This window comes from Acomys minous, assembly GCF_964271855.1.
Source record: "Acomys minous genome assembly, chromosome: 9".
Taxonomy (NCBI): domain Eukaryota; kingdom Metazoa; phylum Chordata; class Mammalia; order Rodentia; family Muridae; genus Acomys; species Acomys minous.
In genome coordinates, this window is record NC_140490.1 from 96,075,490 (window position 1) to 96,093,180 (window position 17,691).

Below are 17,691 nucleotides of genomic sequence, written 5' to 3' on the forward strand. Positions count from 1 at the left end.
TCACTCAAACACGGGCAGAGTATTCTTAGATAGACTACATTATTTTACTTTGTAGTCACTATAAAGACATTATCATTAAAGAATATTTCAAACAACAACAAAAAAGGAGACTTTATAAAAATGTCCTTCTAAGTCCAAGGGTATGAGCAGTGCTGGTGAGATATTTAGCATATCTGATGCCTTTCAGTCAAACGAAAATTGGAAGATAGATAATTTTATGAGCTCTGGGGAAAAAAATTCTAATTGTAGTTGGCCTAATAGCACTGGTTATCGGGGTGCTCCCGAGGAACAGGGTGTCCTACCCAGTGGCAGCTCCTACTTGCCCCCCAGGAGATACCCCAGGAATTACACAGATCATACACACTTCAGATCAGAACTATAGGAAGTGGGACTATTTATATTGCATAAATAGATGGAGTGGCTGTTACTTCAAACTGTTTGGGTGATTTCCACATGGAGGAGCTTTCAGGAGAGGAGGCTAGCATTTACTGAAACTAGTCTGCTTTCACTAATCTGCCGGACTTCCTAGACCAATATTTTATATAGGGTTAAATAGTTTACAGATGTGCCAAATGCACAACTGACCACTGCTGTACTCATTTGCACCATGGCGAGAAAGCCCACATGGTCAGAAAACCCACAATCCAGTATATAGCTTTTATTAACCTCCTCTATGACCCCCAAGCTTAGAAACAATCTATGCATTAACACTTCCCTTTTCAACATTGCCAGAACTCTCAGGCTTGTCCAGACAGGTCAGACAATACTGGTTTTGACTATCATTTTCTCTCTTTTTCATAGTTCTGTTCAGGCATGATCACATAAACTGCACACATATGTGATAAATTTTCACATTAGGTGCACACCCATGAAAACATCAGCACAATAATTTTTTTAAAGGATAAAGAACAACACATTAAAAAAAAAAAGAACAACACATTTTATAATGACTATGAATGTCTTCATGCCCTTTTGCAATCTTTCCTTCCTTTAGACCCAGGAAACTACTGATTATTTTTCATCTCCTATAATTAAAAAACAACAACAACAACAAAAAAAACCAAAAACCATAATCATATGCTACGGGAGCTGGAGCGAAAGCTCAGTCAGCAAAGTGCTTGGCTTGAAAGCACAAGGACCTGAGTTCAGTCCCTAGAATTCTAACAAACAAACAAACAGCTGAGTATGTTGGTGGACACTTATGACTCCAGCGCTGGGGAGACAGAGATGGTGGATCTATGGGGCTTGCTGGCCAGCCTGCCTACCTAGCTTCCTTGGTGACTTCCAGGTCACTGAGAGGCTTTGTCTCAAATAAATGCATAAATACATACATACATACACACACACATACATACATACATACATACATACATACATGGTAGACAGAGTCTAAGCAATGGCACCCAAGGTTGTTCTTTGGCCTCCGCCTATGTCTAAACACATGTGCACATGCAGCCTCTCACACATGTACCTACACACACATGAATATACATACACCTAGAAAATATAATCATACGATATTTTCTCTATTTATCTACCTATCATCTATCTGTCTTCCTACCTACCTAATCATCATCTATGTGTCCTGTAGTCTGCCTTTTTTCCTCTAGCATGATGGTTTTGGGATTCACCCATGTTGCTGCATGTATTGATAAAGTCAATTCTTGTTCTGATTGTTTTAACATATCCTGTTATTTGTCGATTTTTGCAGTTCACCCTCCTCTCTTTATCAAAACTATTTTCCCTCCAATTTTCAGTTTCTGACAATACTTTTAGTCTATACTTAAGGATGGTAGGCACCTCTGGTCTCTGACTACCCTGTACTTTTTCCCTTCTTTGGCTAATAGCATGTTTTTGTTTGTTTTGTTTTGTGTCCTTTGGCTATCTGCATCTTCTCCAGTCCATCTTGTCTGATGGGAATCTTCTCATTAGAAGATGGACACAGGACTCAGGCTGGGTATCGAAGTCGCTCTTGGGATTTTCTGAATGGAACTTTTCTCTTTTTAGGTTGGGAATTGTGTTAGCCACTTATACTACTGTGATAAAATACCTGTGGTTGTCAATGTAAAAGGAAGAAAGACTTGTTTTTGCCTCTTGGTATTAAGCATGTTAACCCATGAGGATGTTGTCCTATTGTTTTGGGCCAGGAGCATCATGGTATATTATGGTAGGAGCCCAAAGTAAAAGAGGCCTGTTCACATCATCGTGTCTAGGAAGGAAAGAGAAAAGAAAAGGCTGGGATCGCAATATTGCTTTCCAAACTTTCTTCCAGAAGGCTCCACCCCTTAGAGGTGCCATCATCTCTTCAAATTACTAAAGGCTGACAACCAAATGTGGTCTGTGAACCCACAGTGGGTGGGAGGGGGATGTTGAGTCAGATCGCTGCAGAAACTACGAGCAGGTGACTCCAGAGTGCCCGGAGGCCTGTGAAGAAGGAATTGGATGGTACAGGCCTATGATCGCAACTGCTGTGGAGGCTCAGGTAAGTGCATAACGAGTTCAAAGACAGCCTGGGCGACTTAGGAATATCCTGCCTCAAAATAAAACCTGACAGTTAGGGCTGGAGAGATGGCTCAGAGCGTGAGAGCACTGACTGCTCTTCCAGAGGTCCTGAGTTCAATTCCCAGCAATTACAAGGTGGCTCACAACCATCTGTAATGTGATCTGATGCCCTCTTCTGGCCTGCAGGTGTCTATGCAGGTAGAGCACTGTGTACTAAATAAATAAATAAATCTTAAAACAAAAAACAAAAAACAAAAAAACCTTGACAAGTGACCCTGGAAATACAGTAGGAGGCCCAGTGCTTACTCTCTCATACTATAATAATGTTCAGACCTGCTTCAGTCTTCAATATAGCATAAATTGTAGGCATTTTGTTTTTTAGTCTCCATCTTGCTTATAAGGTGAAATTAAGTTTAAGTTTTCAGGCTCTGCCTTCCAGTGATTTTGTCTCTATGGAGCCATTTCTCAAACTTTTATACTTTGTTACCTGGACACTGTAAAGTCCCCAACTTCAGAGCCAATCAAATTAAAGGTCAGTTAGAAATCTTTGTCTAGCTAGTCAAAATGATGTGATATTGCATCCTACACCTGGATACGCGGTTGTTACCTGGTTACCGTTTTCTTGTTGGTTGTTACTTGGTTACAGTTTTTCTTATAAAGTTTTTCTCAGAAGCAGACCAATGTCATAGTCTGGCTCCTGAGCCCGGATTATGGCCCTGACCGCTCCGTTTATGTTTAGTTTATACAGTTTATATTCAGTTTATGTTCAGTTTTTGTTCAGTTCTTGTTCAGCGTTCAAATAAACTTCATCAATCTGAGTGGGCAGTGGCTATTCCTGAACGCTAACAATAAGTAAGCACACACCCAGGGCTGTGGGGAGCCGGGAGGCGGGGGAGCCAATGAGAACCAGAGCAAATGCTTGAGAACCAGGCTGACTTCATAAGAATAGCTGGTGGGGCAGGCTGCTCATCGCAAGCTGTTCGATTCCCACCCCCCAACCCCCCACAGGGTTTCTCTGTGTAGCCTTGGCTGTCCTGGACTCGCTTAGTAGATCAGGCTGGACTCGAACTCACAGCGACCCGCCTGCCTGTGCCTCCCGAGTGCTGGGATTAAAGGCGTGCGCCACCACCAAATTTTAATTAGGTGCGGATGCAGCATCCACCAGCTTACAGGAATGCCTACTCTTTTCCTACTTGGGGTGGGGATGGGGGGCTCTCTCTTCCTATTATCTACATGGCCGTCCTTCAGGTAATAGAGATTCTTTTTTTTTTTTTTTTTTTTTTTTTTTTGATTCTTTAGGGCCCCCACTGACAGCCATTGATTCCAGCTGGCTAATTTGAGCCACTGTTCTTCCTCCTGGGTCCTGCTTTTTCTTTTCTCTGAGATACAAACCGGGATGTAAAGAGCTACACGTATTGCAGCCATAGGTTGGTTGCCCTAGTGGGGAATGAGCCAAGGCCGCCAAAGGCTGAATCAGACGGAGAGAAACCAGGCTCTCCTCGTGCCATTATGTGAGCTGTTGGTTAAGCCGTCTCTGAAGCTCAGATTTACCCTTGGCCCAAATCTCCTTTTTGTGATGGCGCTCGTGTGACGTATGACACAACAATTCACGTGGTGTATGATAGTATCTTATTTGGTACTTATAACCTGGCAGATATGTTATTAGTTCAAGTTTACACGTGGGAAAGCTCTTAGCTAAGTGACCTATCGGCTTGCCCTGGTGCAAAGCTGGAAGTCGGCTCCATGCAATCATCTGCGCGGCGTAATTGCTGCAACAGTGCCTCGGGCTAGACCCATGACCTGCTTGCTTAGCATCGTGTTTTCTAGCCTTTTCGCTCACATGAAATTTAACATTTCTAGCGTTTGTGGCTTTGTTGCTGAAAAAATAAGGTTTAATTCTCTTTCTCTTTTTCACCTACTCCTTCAATTTCTCTTCCTGAAATCTCTGTGGATTTAGCCCCTTCTTCACAGTTCTGGTGAATTCCAATGGTCCTGGGTCATTGTTAGCTTCAGCATGAAAGGTTAGTTTACTGAAAGCATGACCTTTTGACGAGTGGTCAAAGATTAGAAGAGTTCAAATGAGTCTGATAAATTACCATGAAAACAAACTACTGAGGTGAATTTCAAGATGAAAAAAAGCACAGGCCACTGCTGTTCCTTGCTTTGTCTCATTCTTTTAACTTTTTTGAGGAAAAAAACCCCAATATTAATGTTCAGTGGTGATTTTCTTTCTTTCTTTTTTCTCTTTTTGGTTTTTTTACTGGTTTCTCTGTGTAGCCTTGGCTGTCCTAGATTTGCTTTGTAGATGAGGCTGGGCCTCGAACTCACAGCTGGGATTACAGGTGTTGGTCCATGGTACCCGGCTCTCACGGATTATTTTCTCCTGGGAAGATTGCCAATCGTTGTATCATCCTTCATGTACCCAACAGGGAAACCCCATGCTCCTCCCCAGCTGTTACTTTTCAACCATACATAGTAGAAGAGGTGGTTTAGGGTTGGAGAGATGGCTCAGCGGGTAAAGCGCTCTCACACCAAAAAGCTCGAGGATATGAATTTAGATGCCCAGATCTTGAATCAGGGCCCTATAATTCCAACACTTGGGGTTGGAGACTTGAACCTCTCAGAGGCTTGTTGGCCAGCCAGTCTAGCTAATAATGGAGCCTCTGCCTAAAAACAAACAAACAAACAAACAAAAAAACTGGGCTATAGTGGTATACACCTTTAATTCCAGCACTGGGAGGCAGAGGTAGGCAGATCCCTGAGTTCAAGGCCAGCCTGGCCTACAGAGTAGTCACAAGACAGCCAGGGCTACATAGAGAGACCCTGTCTCCCTGCCCACCCTCCAAAAGGGTGGAGAATGATGGAGAAAGACCCGTGTTGTTGGCCTCTGGCCTCCACAGGGACAAGCACACTCATATACAAAAGTATAAATACCTAATAAAAGGGGAAGAGTTTGTTAAAACTGCCATCCCTTTTTGGGGGACTCTTAGACAAGCCCTTCTGTTTATACTGTTTACTTGAGGCAGGCGCTCCTGTAGCCTACACTGACCTCAAGCTCAAAATTGAGCATGAGCTTGAACTCGGGTCTTTCTGCTTCTCTAGTGTGCTCTAACCATGCCCTAAACTTTATATATATATATATATATATATATATATATATATATATATATATATATATATATGCTTTATTAAGAGCCCACCTTTGTTCTCTCTAAATTGAGTACCATCTATGGAAGAAAAGGAAACGGGATAGAGTGAAGGCAACTTATTTAATCCCTCCTCTGTCTCAATATAGCCGCACAGAGGGCCATCCTAGAAGCCAGAAGACAAACATTTCCAAAGCATTTTATCAATAAGGGAAGAGCAATTTCATTTCTGTCCCATTTTATTCCAAGTTCAATGGCTTTTGACTCTCTCTCTCCCCATTTTTTTTTTATGTACGCCCCCAAGGATACTCCCTTTCTGTGGTGAAAACAGCTTGCCGTACTTCAGTCTCACTGGAAAGAAAATTATTTTTAATCTCAGAGCCTCTCCCAGCCTTCAGTATATAAATGTGGGCACTGTGACTTTCTAGAAGGAAGAGAAAAATGTGGCCATTTTCCAAGTGGATTTGAACTTGGAATTCTTCCCACATCCCTCTCCTTTACCCGGCATAACATATTCAACTGCAGTTGGAAAACATTCCAAGTTAAAAAGTATTCTAAATTGAAAATTATCTTACAGCTAGGGGTGGTGGCCCTTTAATCCCAGCACTCGGGAAGTAGAGGCAGGCAGATCTCTGTGAATTCGAGACTAGTCAGCCAAGGCTACACAGAGAAATCCTGGGGGTGGGGGTGGGGCAATGAGGAAAATTTCCAAAGCATTTTGTCAGCAATTCGCCAGAAGCATTCGGCCACCTCAATTTATTCCCAATGCTGTTTGATTTTCTTCGTCTCTCCTCTTTAGGCATTAACACATTGGTTCCGTTAGAGATCTCTGTGTGTATTGCTTATTTTCACCAACAGAGTATAAGGGCAAAACTATCTTTATCTATGCATTTTAAGGTAGAGCATGGTGCCTGGCCCAAATGGTATAGTTAATCTTTAAGTTCTAGCATCCTACCTGGTCCAAATGGCAGTTAGCATTTTTATTTATTTTTTATTTTTGAATGAAAGAACAACTAGATCAACCAAATAATCATCCAGACTCTAAGGATCAAATTTATACTATGCTGCTATGGTATTCCTTAGCAATTTTGGCTGAGGCAGAATAATCTTTTGTTTCTAAAGGGCTAATTGCAGTCCAATGATATGAAGAAAGAATTACAGATGCTGAAACTCAGGGTACAATTATGTAGACTCCCTTTTTGCTATTTTGAATATTTACTAAGAGAACAAAAAAAGCACATAATTGCTTTTTAAAACAAGGCAAGCATGTGAAAATGTTTGGTATAAAAGTAGGTCATGTATAAAAATATGTTTTCCTCTAACTTACAAAGAACTCTGAAAATTTATAAAATTGCTTGAATTGGACATATGTAAAAAATCATCAACTACTATTTAAAAGTACATACTCTTTTTTTGGGGGGGGCGGCTGTTTTTGTTTTTGTTTTTGAGACAGGTTTCTCTGTGTAGCCCTGGCTGTCCTAGAACTGTCTCTGTAGATCAGGCTGGCCTCTAAGTCACAAAGATCCACCTGCCTCTGCCCTTGAGAGCTGGGAGTACAGGCATGTACCACCTCCGCCCTTCTATGTGTTTTTTGTTTTGGTTTGGTTGGTTGGTTGGTTTTTCAAGACAGGATCTCTCTGTGTAGTCTTGCCTGTCCTGGATTCACTTTGTATACCAGGCTGGCCTCGAACTCACAGCGATCTGCCTGCCTCTGCATCCCGAGTGCTGGCATTAAAGGTGTGCGCCACCATGCTTGGCTGTGTATTCATTTTTAAAGGGAAGCAATTTAGAGATGTGCATTCTTATATGGTAAGCAAGTGTCTGTGTGACCTTAAGGTATTTGTAGAGAATAATTATTATTACCTTATGGTTCTGGTAATTTTGGAGACACAGGAGAAATCTGATTGACATATATGAACCTTAGAACTTGTAGAAAATACATCCACCTTTGTCCAACAAAGTAACAGAAAGAAGGTAGCAGGATGAATTTTCAAGGAAAAATTGGTTGGCTAGCAATCCAAAAAATCCAAAAAAGATACTATTCAGCCCTTAGGAAATAATGAGATTTGAAATTGGATTTAAAATTGTCACTTCCTGATGTTGAGACCGGAAAAACAAAACAAAACATAACACCAACCCTCACCCTCCAGGTCTTTTTTTTATGGTTAACTTTTTCTTGTTTAGGACGTCCACATCCGGGCCCCATTGTCTTCTTTCAGTTCTCTCATCATTTCCCTCTGGGGACTTAAGGGTTTTTTTGTTTTGTTTTGTTTTGTTTTTTGTTTTTTTACTTTATGCTTCCATTCTTACTTGTGGAAAGAAATGGGCCAGTATCACTTTAATCTTCACACTCACTCAGCTGTCCCTGAACTGGAAAAGAAGAAAGTAAAAAGATTTACAGAAACTGGGCCAACCTCTTTGCCCCGCCTCCTCCAAGAAACAGAACCTAACTCGCTGCAACTGTAGAGCCCTTTCTGGGTCTTACAACATGGTACTGCCCTCTTCACAAAGCACAGTTTCATTCTAGCTGCCGATAGTCTGCCATTCCAGCTAGATTCTAGAGCATTTGACCACCCAGTGTGGTGTCAACAGTAAAATAACATTTAAAAACACCGTGGCTTAAACCAAAGCTTCATACGCTGATGATTACCCCACAAGCACCACACAGCCAGCCACATGACAGAAGAAAAGTTGCAGCAATCGATCAAGATGTTTCTGTGTGGGTCATTTGACATCAACTCTTTCCTGTGCTCGGTGGTAGGCATCCCGTGTCCAGTAGCGACCGGAATACTTTAAGCAGGAGTATTTATTATTGTGAGGGGTCAGTTGAGGAACTGATTTATACTGATCGTTTCCTCGCCAATCCCAGTGGACAGTCACCGTGCAGCGCGTTCTGTCCACTGCGAGGGTCTCCTGCTCTCCCGCTGGCTCCGAAGCGAGGGCTGGGGCGAGTTTCCTGGGAATATCCCCGCCCCTCTCAGGCCCCGCCCCCAGAGCAAGGCCCCGCCCCGCTCCGCTGCCGCCGCCGCCGCCGCCGCCGCCGGCAGGGGTCGCGCTGCCCCAGGCAAGCCGTGCAAGCGGGGGTGGGGAAGCTCCCGCAGCCGGTCGCTTTTCTCAGCTGCCGCTGGTTGGATCGTTTCAATAAAAGTCTTTTTTTTTTTTTTTTTCTCCCCCTCTCGCTCGCTCCGGGGAACAGGCGGAGGCGTCAAGCCGCAGCCTCCGAGCGAGAGAAAGCGAAGCGCACGGAGACGAACGCAAGCGGCGGCTGCGGTCTCCCTAAGCGCCCCTCGGTAACAGCAGCCCCGCGCCCCGCCGCCTCGCTCCGCCCCGGCTCGGCGGCCGGGAGTACTGGGCCGTCCGCGCGGCTCCGCGGCCCGGGAGCCATGTTGAGCGGGGGGCTCGGCCACGCGTGAGACGGCCGGCGGCCCTCGCGGAACGGAAGGCGCGAGGGGGAGGCCTGAGCCTGAGGCGCCTCAGCGCGCGCCGCCGCCGCCGCCGCCGCCACCGGACCTGCATCCGCTCGCCCTGCGCGCCCGCCCCGGAGCCCGCGGTCCCCGCACTTGCTGGTGAGTTGGCGGCGGGGCCGGGCAGGGATCGCGACGCCTGTCAGCCGGCGGCTCGGGTGGGGACCGTGTCGGTCGCACGTCCGCGCGCGGCGTGGGTTGCGGGAGTGAGTGCCGAGCTGGGTGGGTTTTTTTGGGGGGGAGGGTGGGGGTTGGGGGGGCTCCCGTTGCCGCCGGAGCTCGTTGACTCTCGGGGCTCCCTGGGAGGCCGGTGGCCCCGCGGGGCGGCGGAGAGGAAGAGGCGGAAAGTCCCCCGAGACACAAAAGGTCCCCGGGGCCGGGGTGGAGGCGCGGGCGGCGGGAGTGGGCGAGGACGCGGCGCTTGCGGGTTCCTTGGAGACGCGGGAGGCTGCGCGCGGGTGGGCAGCTCCGCGGGGGAGGAGCCCTCGCGTGGGGAGCGGGCCGACACAAAGCTCAGGGCAGCCCTCTTGCTGGCGGGTCACACCCCTGAGTGTCGCTCTAACCGGAGGCGGAGGGACTGTGGGAAACCTAGAGGACCCGGGGGGTTGGGGCGCGGGGCGGGGGGTGGGGAGTTGTTGCACCGTTGTCTCAGCCGCAGTTGCTTTTCTCGGTGTTTTATGTCCGGTGCTTCTGGTCCCCATCTCAGCTGGGTGGCCCCAGTTTTTCTACCCCCCTCCTCGCCCCCCGCATCACCCCCGCACTGCCACATCGCCTTCCCCTGTGGTTTCCTAGTCAATTCTCTCCCCTGCTTCTCACCCACTCCTTCTAGGGCAAGCGGTATTTTGCCTTCAGCTAGGAGAACAACGTTTGCTAATGACAGGATGCCTGACTTGTTCTGACCCTGAACTGCCTTGAACTCTTCTCTTTTCCTCCCACCCTTTCCTTTCTGGGATCGACTGTGTCACATGGCCATTAACAATTAGCTTTTCTTTTTCAAAAATGGCAAAAGCGTTTAGCTGAAATCCGTGGCGCCTCTCCCTTATGTTAATATGGCCCTCGAAGACGCGTCGGTGATCCTGTGTTACCTCCTCCTAAGCCAAGTTGATTTTCAAGACATAAAAGTGGGCAAATTTTGTTTCGAGTCTTGGCCGTTCCTTTGGCCAGCAAAGTGTATTCCTGGTAGCAGACCTTTGTCACTTAACAGGAAATGCTTGACTTAAAGAGAGACAATTCTTGCCACCTAACTTTACTGTTTCTTTTTCCTGATCCTTTGTTGGCTTTCTTTTCAATGGCAATTGTGCAAGAATATCAAATATATTTGAGTGACTGAGATAGACGCTGTTAACCACGGAGCAGAAGAGAGTGAACGAGCCTTGTGACCAGTTGAATTGCCCTACACCCTTGAATCTAGAAATAGGTGTAAAGTAAATTTTATGAGAAAAAATTGCTAGTGGTAATATAATTGGTTTTATTTTGTTCTTTTATGAACACAGGGAGTTGGCTTATACAGCGCAGTGTTGCCTTGTTAATGAAGTCATTTCAGTTTTTGTCTGTCCAGTTTCTGCATAACTCCATAAACAGTGGATTCAAACAAAAGGAAACAATATGACTAGGGAATCTTCCTTAGTTGTTTTCTTTTTCTTTTCTTTTTTCTTTTCTTTTTTTTTTATGTTATGAGAATGACTATAGGAATGTGAAGACTGCTGTTCTTTTATCTGGCAACCCACCTCATAGGCGCCAGAAGCAGTAACTGTTTGAGTTTTGTGATTCAAAGAAATAATTGCCGAGCCTTTGAATTTAAGCTGCTTTAAAATTCCAAGGCCAGGGCCAGCACGACGGCGCAGTGGGTAAGGATGCTTACTTTAGGGCCTGAATTCAGTCCTGAGAACAAGTGCAAAGATGGAAGGAGAGACCACCACAAAGTTGTCCCCCGCTTTCCACATGCATCCACACACACACACGTCATGGAATAATAACAATGACATAATAATTGATTAATAATACATGTTTTAAAATTCTTTTTTTTTTCTTGAACGGGCTCATTAGGTATACACAGTTACACTATAGTTTGAACCGAGGACCTTCTGCTTGTAAAGCAGAGGTGATAACCACTACCCTAAAGAGCCCCTTTAAAATTTTTATGCAAACATATTTTTAACTGTTATTACAGTGACAATAAAAACAATGAAAATATGAGAAGAAAGTAAAAATAAAGCCTGTTTAGTGTAGGTGCAGTAATGTTAGTGTCGCCGTAAGAACGTTCATATTTTGCAACTTGCTGTCTTTAAAGTATTGACACTAAAATTTCAGGTATTTCAGCCAGGGATTAGTCTGTATGTTTCAACTTCCTATCTCCCTGCACCGCCCCCCCCCCCCAAGTGTTTTAGAGACCTTTGTGAAATTAACAAGTCACATTTTTAATTGATGCTTAATATGCTTATCAAAAACCATGTGCATATTTTTTCTTGCACAGCTATTAGTACCTACTTAGATAATAAAACTTGTGTCACTAAGAGGAAATTCATCAAAAACCTAGTAAGTGTTTCTGGATTTTGGGTGGTTGTTTAACTCCATTTTTCTATTACTTTTACAGCTAGGGTAAAAGGTAAAATTAAGGTCTTGTTAATATTGTAAATTTTTTTTCATTACTAAAATAGGATGTTGTCTACGTAGTGTAATTCCCATCTTTGGATTCAGGTCCGAGAAAATAACTTTTGGTGCTGACTATGTGACGTAGTGTAACCTGTCCTATGCAAGTGGATTACCAAAAGAACACATGAGAGAGGCACACAGTATGGAAAGATGAAATTGGAGGAGTTAATTCAGTGTGCTTGTTAGTTTTAATGCTGCTAATGGCTTATAGAAGTCATTGGTCCTACAGAAACTAGAAAACAGAAAATCTTTTTGCCCTGCTGCTTAGCTTAGCTGTGTTGACCAGGGTTTTTAATGTATGTCTTGATACATTTAGTTTACAGATACTGCAGTTATGATCGGAAGGGATATAAGATCATTGGCTTTGCTCTAGCAAGGCTTGTTTTCCCTTTGACTTCCAGAAAAAGTGCTACCTTTTCCTTCATGGAGGAGAAAAAGCGACAGACTGAAAAGCTGTGAGATACTTTATTGTGGACAGCATAAAAACTATTGTGGCAACTGAGGAAGTTTTTCAAAAAGGGAAGATGGGGGAGGGGGCTCCTAATATTAAAAAGCTGTCTGAACGCAGTATTATTGCTTTGCCAGTTTCCATTGTTACTGTCTCACAGTCTTGGATAGTTAAAAGATGGCACATTCTGAATCTTTACTGTTATTCTTAAGCCTTTGTATAATTATCACTTCGTGTTCTGACAATTCTTCTACATGGGTTTTTCTGCTTCCAGGGTGGATAATTACGGAATAAATATATTTCTGTGTTGGTGGGGAAAGGCCATTGTGTGTTAAACACTACTTATGGAAATAATCTCTAGGTTATTTTAGAAATGGCTTCTCCTTTTGTGCATGCAAAGGAAGAATATTTTTTGCTCAAACTTTTGAATATGTATGTAAAGTAATTTTATAAAATGATCATCACATTTTTTCATTTTCAGTGCTGATGTAATGGTATTTAAAGTGTTTACATAGCACCTGTAAATACTAGAAGACTTGTGCCAGAGCTCACTAGCAAATTCAACCTGTGATGTTGCCAGTTTCTTTGAACTACTGGAGAGAGAGGACGGATTTGACTGGCTTTTAAGGATTCTTCTTGTCATTAGTGGATTTGTTGTCATTTTGCTCACAATGTAGTCAATTGGTGTTTAATTTTGCACGCATGCTCGTGTGTGTGTCTTTGCTTTTGATGTCTGCAAAATATTGACCTAGAAAAAGGAATAGTGAAGAGCCTGAAAAACTGTTTTAAGCTTAACTCTCTTGTTGTTGTGCCTTGTCTTGCTCTCTCTGCTGGCCAACTTGGAAAATCAATAAACATCTACCAGTAAATCTAATGTTTTATGGTCTACAGTAACATGCCATCGTAAATACTTGATTTTAGGAGTAGATTTACAGATCCACAGTGTGTCGTGATAGCTTGTCTAGCAGAGGGCACAATTAATATTTAATTTTTTCCTCATAGTTCTTATTGTGTCCTGAATGATTGCATGGCCCCCAAATTCATGTGTTGAGACCCCTAACCTACTGGGTAAATGGTTTGGAGATAGGTTTGGGAGAGCTAATTTAGATTTAGTGAAAATGATTTTGCTTTCCGAAGAATCTTCAAAAATATCTGATACATACGTATCTTAGTCTAACTCATCTTCCATTAAAAAAAAATCACATATTGGGTGGCTTTTAAAACCAGTGATTTCTCACTGTCCTAGACTCCTGAAGTCTGTGGTCAGAGTGCCACGGTGGTTAAATCTTGGTGAGGGCCCTCTTCTTTGTAGATGCCTGTCTTAACTGTGTGGTGTTTTGGCCTGTTGTTTGATGCCTGTAGGTGAAGAGGAAGGATGAGAGGGGAAAAAAAGGGGGGGAGGGTGAGGAAAAAGATCATGGGAGAGCGGTTTTCTTGTATAGGGCATAACTTCTATTATAAAGGCCCGAGATCTCTGGGCCTTGCTTAATTCTAATTAGATCCCGCAAACCCATTGTCCCGGTAGGTGAGAGTCCCGACATAGGGCTCTGAAGCCACTCAGCTATTAAGTGCATAATATAAACTATGAGAAAGAGTACCCTTGGTAGTGCCCAGTGCTGTGCTAGACACTATTGTTTTGTTAAATCCTCACAGGAAACCTATTGTGTCAGGCAAACCTTTTTTCGTAGTAAGGAAGCAAGGGCCTTAGGTTAAGCAATTTTCTCCCAGGGCCTAACACGATAGTGACCCACGATCCAGTTCAGGCATTCAAAAATGCCGTACTCACAGTGCCTCTACCGGGATGCAGTGCTGAACAGCCCGCCAACGGTCCTAAGTGAGAGGAAAACACATTCAGAGAGAGAGAGAGAGAGAGAGAGAGAGAGAGAGAGAGAGAGAGAGAGAGAGTGTGTGTGTGTGTGTGTGTGTGTGTGTGTGTGTGTGTGTCTTGTTCCAGTCCTCCCCATCCTGCTGGGTTTTATGCATGTTTGAGACAGGTTTTCTATGTAGCCCACGCTAGTAACAATTACCATGGGTAGTATGTGGATTCATTTTCAGTCATGCACTTGACAGTATTCTCACACACAGAAGGAATACAAACGCTGGGGGAAAGCACACAGAAGAACCTCTTCCTAAATTACACTTGACATTATAAGTACATTCGCACTCCTGTCAAAATGTCGATATTCATTTACTTTGATTTTACCTGTATTAGAATTACTGAACGTATATAATTTAAATTACAGTGCTTTCATTATTTGAGCGTGAGCCATCTGTGTTGGCCAGCTTTATACTCCTGCAACAGAATACCTGAGAAAAACCACCTTACAAGAGGACACGTGGTTACCTGGCTCCATGGTTTCTGGGCCCGCGATGAGGCAGAACCGCATGGTGAGGAGCATCCCTGTGGTGAAGTGAGGCAGATGATCCCCTGGCCTCAGGGGAGCAAAAGGAGACAGCAGGAGGAGCCTGCATAGGTCATAGCCTTCCCGGTCAAGTCTTCCCTAGACCTCCCCCCCCTCCCCCCGCCCCCCAACTCTCCACCACTTCCCGACAGCTTTTAATTCTTAAATCCCTTAGTCTATCCAGGAGATCAGCGCACTCAGAGTCAGTCATCAGAAGGTTCACCTGCTGCAACCCCTCCCCCACACTCCCTTCCCCCCCTCCCCCATCACTTCACTGGGAACTGAGCTTTATACCATAAAGGTGAAAACTTCAACAAACACACACACACCACCTATTGGTTTTTTATCTCAGTATAGCAAGGCATAAATTTTGCATATTTTTATTCTGATATCCACTGAAAATAGAAATATGACATTTTTCACATTGAAAATTGACCTTTAGGATAGAAAAACTCTAAGTCTTTTAAATATACATTTCTTACTCAATTTAAAGGATAGAAAATATCATTTCCTAAAAGATGATCCATTAAGGTGAAAAGGAATTTTTCCCACATAAAGGCTAATCATAAGAATAGTTTAGCTGGTCATCTTGGCACATACCTGTAATCCCAGTGCTTGAGAGAGCGAGTCAGGAGAAATACAGGCAATTTTAAAGCCATTTCTCAGCTACCCAGTGAAATTCTGTCTCAAAAAATTAAACAAGAAAGACAAGGCTTTGGTGTGCATCTGAGCGTGCACGCTCACATACATGTACAGAGGCCAGCGGTTGATGTGGGGTGTGCTGTTATTCTCTGATTTTTCTTTTTCTCTTTCTTCCCCCCCCCCCCCCCGAAGATTCTCTCATTGAACCTGGAGTTAATCTTGCCACCGAGTCTGGGTAGGCAGTGAGCTGAGCACCAAGGCTCTGTCTCTCCCTCTCCAGCACCGGGGTTGTAGACGCGCGCACCACGCACTGCTCTTCGTACGGGTTCTAGAGCCCTGAACTCGGGGCCTCCTGCTTACACGAGCGTTTTGCCGACAGATCCCTCTCTAGCACTCAGTCTTCAAAGCGTGCTTCACAGTTTCATTTTATGTGCTTGTTACTATATGCTCGAGCATTTTCAGTTTTATATGTATATAAACAATACATACAAAGGTATCTTCTCTAGGATCCTAGATTATTTAGTAATTTTGTTTTTCTCAAGGCATATATTTAATGCTGCAGTATTTTTCATTGATGGCTAGTACTTGCTTTTTTAAAAAAGCATATGTTAGTTCACTAATAAAAAACAAAGGTTGGTAAAAGCTATATATTTGTGATAAATTACCAACTAACATGAAATTGAGACCCTTCTAATTAATGTGGGGGTTTTCATGGGTATTTTTTTAAAAGGCTCAGAAGAAAATGGCAATGCACATCAGAGCTGGCATTTAAAGCTGAGGGAACTTGGGTGTTGATACTATAATGCTGTGACACTTGGAGGGAACTTCTCAGTTTTGAGGCCAAAATGTCATTTCCTCTGACATCTTCCTTCTTCCGCCCTGACAGGGTTATGGCGCTTATTTGGAACATTTATGCCCCTTGTAGTGCAGAGTTTGTCTGCCGTAGGGGACATACAAGTCTCTCTGCTTTTGACTTTGTGCTGTGTTCTTTTCCCTTTTCTGTGATCTCCCCTGCACACCCCATTTCTGTATTGCTCAGGTCAGTGGACTTGGGGGGATAGGAAAAACCACACTGATTTAGCAAAGAACAGTCAGGGTTGTTGGCCTGGAAACAATAAAGCATAATTTCAGGTTTTGAGTGTTGGGGAATACCTTGTTGGCAGTGTTTGTGTGAGAGTAATCTAGAAACCGGTTCAGGCCAACTTAGAGGGGTAGTCATTTGGCGTTGTTGAGACTTTAATTCCATGTGAGCTGTGCCGACTTGCTAGAGAAAATGAAGAGGCTTGTGGCCCTCAAAAGTGGTTGCCTTTTAGACAAAACTAAAAATACAAAGCTAGCATATTTATACATAAAATACTGATTTTTAGAGGTCTAAAAACAGTGGCCAATATCCGAGTAATTTTATTTAACTGTAAATCTTTTCATTTCTCATGCAATCAAGTCCTTTAGCTGTGTATACAGAGGTGGACTTGAATGCACTTACAAAGTACAGAACTGTATTCAAAGTGTTGGACGGAGCTTTTGATGTTGTTTCTGCAAGCCAGTAGTTACTGTTTATAATTGATCACGAAGCTGTTTTTTTAATATAATTAAATAAAGCACATTTCACCTTTAAAATTAAAGACTATTAGAACTGAATCCTAAGTTATACCTGTGCGTGTGTAGGTCTATTATAATTAATACATTTATTTGCAAACCAGCAGTTATGGTTTAGTAGCAGCATCATGTTTGAATGGAACATTTAGAAGTGAACTTTGACAGTTTATTCTATATAGAGACTATTTATTATATAATATATTATTATATAGACTTTCTATGTCACTATTTAATAAGTGACAAAAAATATAAGACTACTAATAGAAAAATTTAAGACCATTATATAGAAAAATATTTTATAAGTGACATAGAAGAAATATAAGACTATTATATGGACATTTTCTATGTTACATTTTTTAGATCAAATTATGTAGATTTATTACTTCAGAAATAATGGGTGGACACTATATTTGAAAATATAAGAGATCTGATCTATTTGCTCAGGTTGATCAGTGATTCATAAGGACAAAAGAATCACTATATTATGGAATTTTAAACTATACATGTCTTTTGGATGTCCTAAAATGTCTCGTGCTTTTGCCTAATGTGAAAATTAGTCTGGTAGTGAACTTCTAGGGTAAGGATGTAGGACTAAATCATTGAGAATATGTTGTTTCTCTTGCTTGCTCTTCTTGCTTTTCTTTCTTTTTCTCTTTCCTTCCTTCCTTTCTTTCGGTTGGTTGCTTTGTTGGTTGTTTTTTTTTTTTTTTTTTTTGAGATAGAGTTTCTATGTGTGGCGCTGGAACTCACTCTGTAGACCAGGCTGGCCTCAAGTTCAGAGATGTGCCTGCCTCTGCCTCATGAGTGATGGGATTAAAGGTGTGCCCACCACAGCCAGC

The 17,691-nt window shown here is 43.1% G+C and overlaps 1 protein-coding gene across 1 annotated transcript in view; it reads left to right on the plus strand.

The window, feature by feature from the left end:
* Nucleotides 1-8,942: 8,942 nt before the first annotated feature.
* Nucleotides 8,943-17,691, plus strand: part of CDK17 (cyclin dependent kinase 17) — a 73,567-nt gene continuing 64,818 nt past the window's right edge. Inside the window, exon 1 of the mRNA XM_084796156.1 lies at nt 8,943-9,214. The gene's annotated coding sequence lies outside the window, so the exon portion shown is untranslated. The remainder of the gene's footprint in view (nt 9,215-17,691) is intronic.